The sequence below is a fragment of the Desmodus rotundus genome, chromosome 12, assembly GCF_022682495.2.
Source record: "Desmodus rotundus isolate HL8 chromosome 12, HLdesRot8A.1, whole genome shotgun sequence".
Taxonomy (NCBI): Eukaryota; Metazoa; Chordata; class Mammalia; order Chiroptera; family Phyllostomidae; genus Desmodus; species Desmodus rotundus.
In genome coordinates this window covers 40,205,126-40,213,749 of record NC_071398.1, presented here as the reverse complement: position 1 = coordinate 40,213,749, position 8,624 = coordinate 40,205,126, and positions in this window count along the sequence as shown.

Below are 8,624 nucleotides of genomic sequence, written 5' to 3'. Positions count from 1 at the left end.
CCGTGCTGACCCTTCACCTCCTTTCACCCTGTCCCTTCTCCCTCCTCCTCTCTGACAGCTGTCAGTCTGTCCCATGCATCGTGCCTCTGTTTCCATTTGGTTCATTGGTTTGCTTTTTTCGTTCAAATTCACTTTTTTGGATTTTTCGGCATAGTTCAGGAGGAATAGGTGTTAGTTCTTCTAGGAATGTTTGATAAAATTTACCTGTGAAACAGTTCAGTGCAGGACTTTAATTTGTTGAAGGTTCGTGGCACTGTCCAGTGTGGCTCAGTGGATTGGGTGCCACCCTGCAGACTGAAAGGCTGCGGGTTTGACTCCCAGCAGCACACACGCCTGGGCAGTGGGTTCCTGCCCCAGTCAGGGCGCGTGCAAGAGGCAACCGATCGAAGTTTCTCTCTCACATCAATGTTTCCCTCCCAACCTCTCTCCTTCCTTTCCCCTCTCTCTGGAATCAATAAAAGAAAAAAAAATTTTTTTAAGTTTTTTTTATTACTGCTTCAATTTTTCTAGTTGTAATCTTTCTATTCAGATTATCCAATTCTTCCTGATTCAGTTTTGTAAAATTGTATGTTTCTATGAATTTATCCATTTCTTCCATGTTGTCCAATTTGTTAGCAAATTATTCACTACAGTTTCTTACAAACTTTTGTAAATATTTCTTTTTTAAATTTTTTTTCTTTTTTTGATATAGTTATTGATTATGTTTTTACAGTTGTTCCATTCCCGCCCCTTCACTCAACTCCATCCTGCCACATTCCCCCCCTATAGTTCATGTCCATGGGTCATACTTATAAGTTCTTTGGCTTCTACATTTCCTACACTATTCTTACCCTCCCCCTGTCTATTTTCCACCTATCATTTATGCTATTTATTCTCTGTACCTTTCCCCCCTCTCTCTCCCTCCCAATCCCCTATTGATAACCCTCCATGTGATCTCCATTTCTGTGGTTCTGTTTCTGTTCTAGTTGTTTGCTTAGTTTTCTTTTCTTTTGGTTTTAGGTGTGTTTGTTAATAACTGTGAGTTTGCTGTCATTTTTACTGTTCCTAGTTTTGATCTTCTTTTTCTTAGATAAGTCCCTTTAACACTTCATATAATAAGGGCTTGGTGATGATGAACTCCTTTAACTTGACCTTATCTGAGAAGCACTTTATCTTCCCTTCCATTCTAAATGATAGCTTTGCTGGATAGAGCAATCTTGGATGTAGGCCCTTGCCTTTCATGACTTGGAATACTTCTTGCCAGCCCCTTCTTGCCTGTAAGGTCTCTTTTGAGAAATCAGCTGACAGTCTTATGGGAACCCCTTTGTAGGTAACCGTGTCCTTTTCTCTTGCTGCTTCTAAGATTCTCTCCTTCTCTTTAATCGTGGGTAATGTAATTATGATGTGACTTGGTGTGTTCCGCCTTGGGTCCAGCTTCTTTGGGACTCTCTGAGCTTCCTGGACTTCCTGGAAGTCTATTTCCTTTGCCAGACTGGGGAAGTTCTCCTTCATTATTTGTTCAAATAAGTTTTCAATTTTTTGTTCTTCGTCTTCTCCTTCTGGCACCCCTATAATTCGGATGTTGGAACGTTTCAAGATGTCCTGGAGGTTCCTAAGCCTCTCCTCATTTTTCTGAATTCTTGTTTCTTCCTTCTTTTCTGGTTGGCTGTTTCTTTCTTCCTTCTGGTCCACACCGTTGATTTGAGTCCCAGTTTCCTTCGCATCACTATTGGTTCCCTGTACATTTTCCTTTGTTTCTCTTAGCATAGGCTTCATTTTTTTCATCTGGCTTTCGAACAGATTCAACCAATTCTGTGAGCATCTTGATAACCAGTGTTTTGAACTGTGCATCTGATAGGTTGGCTATCTCTTCCTCACTTAGTTGTATTTTTTCTGGAGCTTTGAAGTGTTCTGTCATTTGGGCCTTTTTTTTTTTTTTTTTTTTTTTTGTCTTGGCGCATCTGTTACTTAAAGAGGCGGAGCCTTAGGTGTTCACCGGGGCGGGGTAACGCTGATCGCTGCGCTGTGACACTGTATGTGGGGGAGGGGCCGAGAGGGAGTAATGGTGCTTGCTCCACTCTCTACTGGATTTTGTCACTGCCTCCGCTACCCACAATCAAATTGGCCCCCTCTGGTGGTGGCTCCTGAGTGGGTGGGCTTGTGCACACTCTAGGCCCCTGTGGGTCTCTCCAACGACCTCTCCTGTGAGGCTGGGAGTCTCTCCTGCTGCTGCCCCAACCCCCACGGGCGCTTTCATTCAGAGGTCTGAAGCTTTATTTCCCCATGCTGGAGCCCTGGGTTACGCCCTCTGCTTCATTCCCCACCATTCGCCCCGGTTTAATCTGTGTGCGAATGTGGGGTTGCGGGGTGCTACCCGCCGCTCTGCCTGCCCCGTTCTCTGCCACTCTGAGTCCGGCCCTCTCGGTTTATCTGTGTGAGAATGTAGGACCGCAGGGTCTGCTAGTGGTTCGACTGCCTGCCCCGTTGGTCCCACACTCCGCCGGTCTCGGTCCCTCCACGGCAACTCGAGTCCTCTCTGCCCCTTCTACCGGTCTAGATGAATGTTTATTTTTTATTTCCTTGGTGTCGGACTTCCTTGCCATTCGATTTTCCTTCAGTTCTGGCTGTGCGAGGAGGCGCAGTGTGTCTACCTACGCCACCATCTTGGTTCTCCCTGTAAATATTTCTTTAGTGACAGTTATTACTTCTTCTCTCTTATTTCTGATTTAATTTATTTAAGTCTTCTCTCTCCCTCATTTTTTTTTTTTTTGATGCATCTAGTTAAAAGTTCATCAGTCTTTTACATCTTCTCGGAGAACCAGCTCTGGGTTTCATTGATCTTTTGTATTATTTTTTTAGACTCTATTTCATTTATTTCTGCTCTGATCTTTATTATTTTTGTCCTTTCCCTCACTTTGGGTTTTGTTTGTTGATTTTTTCCAGTTCCTTTAAGTGTAAAGTTATATTGTTTATTTGAGTTATTTTTTATTGTTCCTGAGATAAGCCTGTAATGCTATGAATTTTTCTCTTAAAACTGCATTTGCTGTGTCCTATAGTTTTTGAGTTGCTGTGTTTTATTTTGCTAATTTATACTCTATATCTGACTTCAGCAACCTTTTCTATAGTTAGAAAGAATTGTTCAAAGTGCCTGAATCATATCCATAGCCTCCCTCCTAATTTTTAAGGATATTTTGTTGATTATTACAGTCCCAATTTTTTTCTCCCATTTATTCCACCCCCATCCCCACCCCCAGCAAGAGGTATTGAGTCTTTAGTTTCCTGTTGGGCCAGCCCCACCTCACCGTCAAGGTCTGCTGCCTTACACGTCCTCTCTACTCGGCTGCCCATCTCTGTCCCTCCTACTGGTCTGGGTGACTGTTTCTTTAACTCCTTAGTTGTCAGAGTTCCATGTAGTTTGAATTTGGCACTTCTGGTTGTCTATTGTTTTTAAATTGGTTGTGGTCCTTCTTTTCCTTGTGCAAGGAAGCAAAGTGTTTCTACCTATGCTTCCATCTTGGCCGGGACTCTGTTTTCACATTTTTATTTGTTTCAAGGTAACTTTTGGTTTCTTCCAAATCTCATTGCTAACCCATTCATTTTTTGGTAGCACGTTATTTAGGCTCCAAGACTTTGTTTTTTCCAGTTTTCTTCTTATGGTTGCTTTTTATTTAGACTTGTTTTATGTCCTAACATGTGTTCTATTTTTTAAAATGTTCCCTGTGCACTTAAAAGAGTGTATATTCTGCTTCTTTGGGGTTAAATGTTCTGAAGATACCAAATAAATCCATCGGATCTAGTAAGTCATTTAAAGCCACTGTCTCCTTGTTGATTTTCTATGTGGAGATCAACCCATTAAAGTCAATGGGGTGTTAAACTCTGTTACGATGACTGTATTACTGTCAGTTCTCTCCCTTCATGTCCATCAAGATTCGCTTTACATATTTAGGTGCCTCTGTGTTGGGGGCGTAAACATACCAGAGTTACCTCTTCTTGCTGAGTTGATATCTTTATCATTATATGCTGTCCTTCCTCTCTTCTACTACGGCTTCTGTTTTTAAGTTTATTATGTCACATATTAACATTGTTACCACAGGTTTTTTTTTTAATTATATTTGCATAAAATATTTTTCTATCCACTTCCATTTAGTCTGTGTGTATCTCTCATTCTGAGGTGAATCTCTTGTAGACAGCGTATATATGGGTCTTGGTTTCTTGCCCAGTCAGCTATTCTACATCCTTCAATTAGAGCATTGGCGCCATTTACATGTATAGTGATTATTGATAGTACGTATTTATTGCCATTCTATTTTTTTAATTCTATTCCTCTGCTTTTCTCCTTCTTCTTTTTCTACTTTTCAAAGCAAGCTCTTTAAAATTTCTCATAATACTGGGTCGGTAGTAAAGAACTCCTTTAGGTATTTCTCGTCTGCGAAGATCTTTATTTCTTCTTCGACTTTATAAGAGAGCCTTGCTGAGTAAAGCAGCCTTAATTGTAGGCCCGTGCTTTTCACCACTTTGAATACTTCATGTCAATCCATTTTGGCCTAAAATGTTTCTGTTGAGAAATCAGCTGAAGTCTTTGAAGACCTTGCTTGTAGGTAATTAACTGCGGTTCTCTGTAAACTTTGCCGTTTTAATTACAATGTGTCTTTGTGTGGGCCTGTTTGAACTCCCCTTGTTTGGGACTTTCTGCACTTCCTGGACTTGTGTATCTTCTTCTTCACTGCGTTAGGGAAGTTTTTCTCCATTATTTCTTCAAATAGGTTCTCAATTCCTTGCTCTCTCTCTTCTCTTTCTGGTACCCTTATGATGCACATGTCGTTACTTTTATGTTGTTCCAAAGTTCCCTTAAATGTTTCTCTTTCTTTTTAACTCTTTTTTCTTTTTTGCTGCGCTGATTGGGTTTTTTAAAAATCTACCTGGTCTTCTAAATTGCTCATTTGATCCTCTGCTTCATCCAAACTACTTTTTATTCTTTCCAGTGTATTCTTGATGTCAGCTATGATATTCTTCATTTCTGGCTGTTTATTTTTCATGGTTTCTAGGTACTTTTTCATGGTGTTGTAGTTCTCAGTTCTGTGAGCACCCTTATAACTATTATTTTGAACTCTATATCTGACAAACTGCTTGCCTCCATTTCATTTAGTTCTTTTTTTCTATAGCATTCTCCTGTTCTTTTGATTTGGGGCCTGTTTCTTTGTCTCCCTATTTTCTCTGCCTGTTGGGTTTGTTTCTATGTATTAGATAGATCCGCTGTGACTCACATATTTTGTGAGGTGGCCTTATGTAGCAGGTGTCCTGTGGGACCCAGTGGTGCGGTCTCCTTGACCGCCTGAGCTGAGTGCTCCAGGAATGTTCCTGGAGTGAGTTATGTGGGCCCACGTGTGGTAATTGGGTCTTGATTGCTCTTGGCCTGTTCACGAGTGGGATCGACCCTGGGGCTAACTGACTGTGCAGCTCAGCCCCAACCACAGCCCACAAGGCACTGTGCCATTGCTGACTGATTTTTTTAAAAAGAATTCAAAAAAGGAAAACAGAAAAGGAGAAGAAAACAGAAAGAAAGACAACGAAAACAGAAAAGAACAAGAAAAAAAGAATGAAAAAGATAACGGCGGAATCTGCCACAGCAGCGTTCAGTGCCTGCTGCGGTCTTTCTTTGGATGTGCTGATTGTGAAGTTTCTCGGATCTTGCTCTAATGTTGTCTGAAGTCGGCCACTTGGCAGTTGGCTCTGGGTCTCTTGGAAGGGATTTGTGTGCAGGCCAGTGTCAAATACTGTCTTTGCTTGTCCCTCAGCAAGCTCTGAAGCTCTAAACCGTCTACAGTTCATGGCTGCCTCTGCTGGACTTGGCCGTGGATGGGAAAAACCCAGCTGCACTCCAAGACGAGCTTTTACCAGCATCAGGCCTGGGGGTGGGTCAGCGAGCATCCCGAGGAAGCAAGCGGTCCTTTTTGGCCTGCCTTTGCCTGCTGGCCCCCTGTTACGCACAGTCACTAAGAAGCCTCTGGTGGAATAAGGAGGTTGAAGCTCATGGATCTCCTGTGAGGCTGAGGTGCCATTCAGACTTCAGGGAACATGGTGGGTGTGAACCCCTGCCCCAGAGTGAAACGACTTAGTCTATTCAGGATTTTTCTCTGACCGTGGCATGGCAGAGCCTCTAGCAGTCAGTCTGTGCAGCCTCCAGAGCCCAGACATGGAGCCTGCCAGGACCCAGGGTGTGTGGTTCTGTCAGGTCTCCTATGTGGGGGAGCACCAGTCAGGTTTATGGGAAAGTGGGGGGAACAGCCTCACCACAAATCCAGTCACTGATGCCCCCACTCCATGTTTGCCCGGACTTCTGGATTCCAGCCTGTGCATCTGACTTCTCAGGAGAGACTAAGAATCCTAGGGGTGGGGCAAGACGAACTCCACGGAGTGCAGTGATTGCTTTTCTCCAGGCTGATGCTGCTCAGAGGGGAATGTTTCATCAAAAGAACATGGCGACTGTGGCATTAGGGTGTGACTCTGTACAGGGATCCTGGTGGCTGACTCCCAAGCCTTCCTCTCAGAGCCTTAAACCCCAGACTCTCCTCAGGCAGCTCTAGTCTACACCACCCTCCATCCCCAAGAACCCAAAGTGAGTGGCTGTGAATTAACTTTCGGGTGTTGGCCCTTCAAGAGGGTGCCTGTGTGTCCAGCAGATGCTGTCTCTTTGTGACAGGCAAAAATCCCACTGGCTTCCACAGCCAGATGCTATCTGGGTGCCCCTTCCTGGCTCCAATGTCTGGGCTGTGGAGACCAGCCTGAGGTGTAAGCCCCAAGCTTCTTAGAGTGGACCCCCCACAGCTGAGATACCCCTCCACAAGCTCAGCCGCCACCTTTGGAAGTGAGACAAGCCCTTTCTGCATCTTTGCCCTTCCTGCTGTAACCCAGCACAGGTCCAGCTGCCTGCTGCTGTAAAAGCCAGTGCTCGAGACGCAGGTGCTGATGTGAAGAAAAGTGGTTTGTTTTCAGGCACCAGCCACCTGGAAGAGGTGGGACTTGTGTGTCAAATCTCTTCTCCCTGGGAAGATGGGGAACTCTCGTCTCAACACCCATCTCAACATCTCAGTGCAGGCAGAGGATTTCATACAAAGAGAGGGGGGGAGAGAGATCCAGGGAGGGGGTTGAAAAGTTCTCTACCTGCAGACAAGCACAGCCCATTCCAATAAGGCAAGTTACGTCTGGTGTATGTCGTCCTGGTTCAGTCAACCCGATTTCACGACATCCTGGCTTTACGTTACCCTAGATCCACAGCTGATGGTGAGCAAACTGCCTATAACCAGGATGCCTTAAGGTTAGAGTCTGTATCTTTGGAAGCTAGTTCCTAGGATTCTTATACAAACTTGCTGTTTGTGTATACGCTACATGTTAGCCAGAGACAGCACTTACAGAAACAATGTCAAAAGGAGGTGGGGAGAGTTACAACTCCTTACCGTTACAATGTCCAACTGTTACTCTCCCAGACTCATGTGACTTCCTCTGACAATTTTTGATTATAATGCCTCTTCAGTTTGTAGTTGGTTATTCAGGGTGATTTTTCCTTAATTAATCGTATTCCCAGTTTGGTCCTGGAAGGAAATGAGTATAAGATTCACCTACTCCACCATCATCTTGAAAGTCAGACAAAGTTTTCATATGTTTCACCACCAACCGGTTATGTAAAACTAAAGCCCTCTTGCCCACTACAAATGCAGGCAGGCTCTTGGTTAGCAATTAGACATCTGGTTTAAGTACGGCACTGATTTTTTTTTTTGACCGTGTCACTGATCTGTTTTGAATATCTTTATCTCATGAATAAGAAATGAAGCCATGATATCCATTAAAATCACCCATGGCTTTGTACGTGGGAGTGAAATAATCTAATGCTTAGGAAACACAGTGTGGGTATCTTCCTGCCTCAATTCCTGGGCAGTCAGCATTGTAAGAAGTCAGGATACAGGTCTGCTTTCCCACAGGGCAGAGCTGCTCCTGGCCAGTGAGCATGCGCCACGGCACCCGGCAGCCTGGACCACCCTCATCGCTGCTTTCCAACCAGACTGGCAAGTGTGACAGCCCGCAGTGCAAGTGTCAAGGGGGCGGAAGGCAGGGGCGCCCTCCCGCAGTGTGGAGAAGGGATGAAGAAGTGCAAATAAGCAGGCAACACTTTGCCTGATAAAGTGGACAATTTTGAAAAGAATGGTGTTTGCAAAAGCTTATCAATACAAATTCTGAACATTTTGAAGTTCGTTTTGTATTTGGCAGTTTGAATAATACCCACCAAATGTAGCCACAGTCTCATTCTGGAACCTGCGATTGGCCCTTTATGACAAAAGGGACTTTGCAGCTTTGAAGTCGAGGATCTTGGGATCAGGAGACTGTCCTGGACTATCTGGAATAAAATCACAGTGTCTACATATAAAAGACAGGCAGAGGTCAGAGTGCGAAGAGACGCGAGGGCAGAAGCGGGGGGGGGGGGGGGGGGGTTGGGGGACTGCATGGTGCTGCGCACCGCACAAGAAAGGGCCGTCACCAAAGCGGGAGTCAAAAAGACACTTCTCCCCGCAACCTGCAGAGGGCGCACGACCACAGACGCCTTGATTTCAGTCCAGCGAAGGTCACGGAGCCCTGAGAAACATACGAATGCC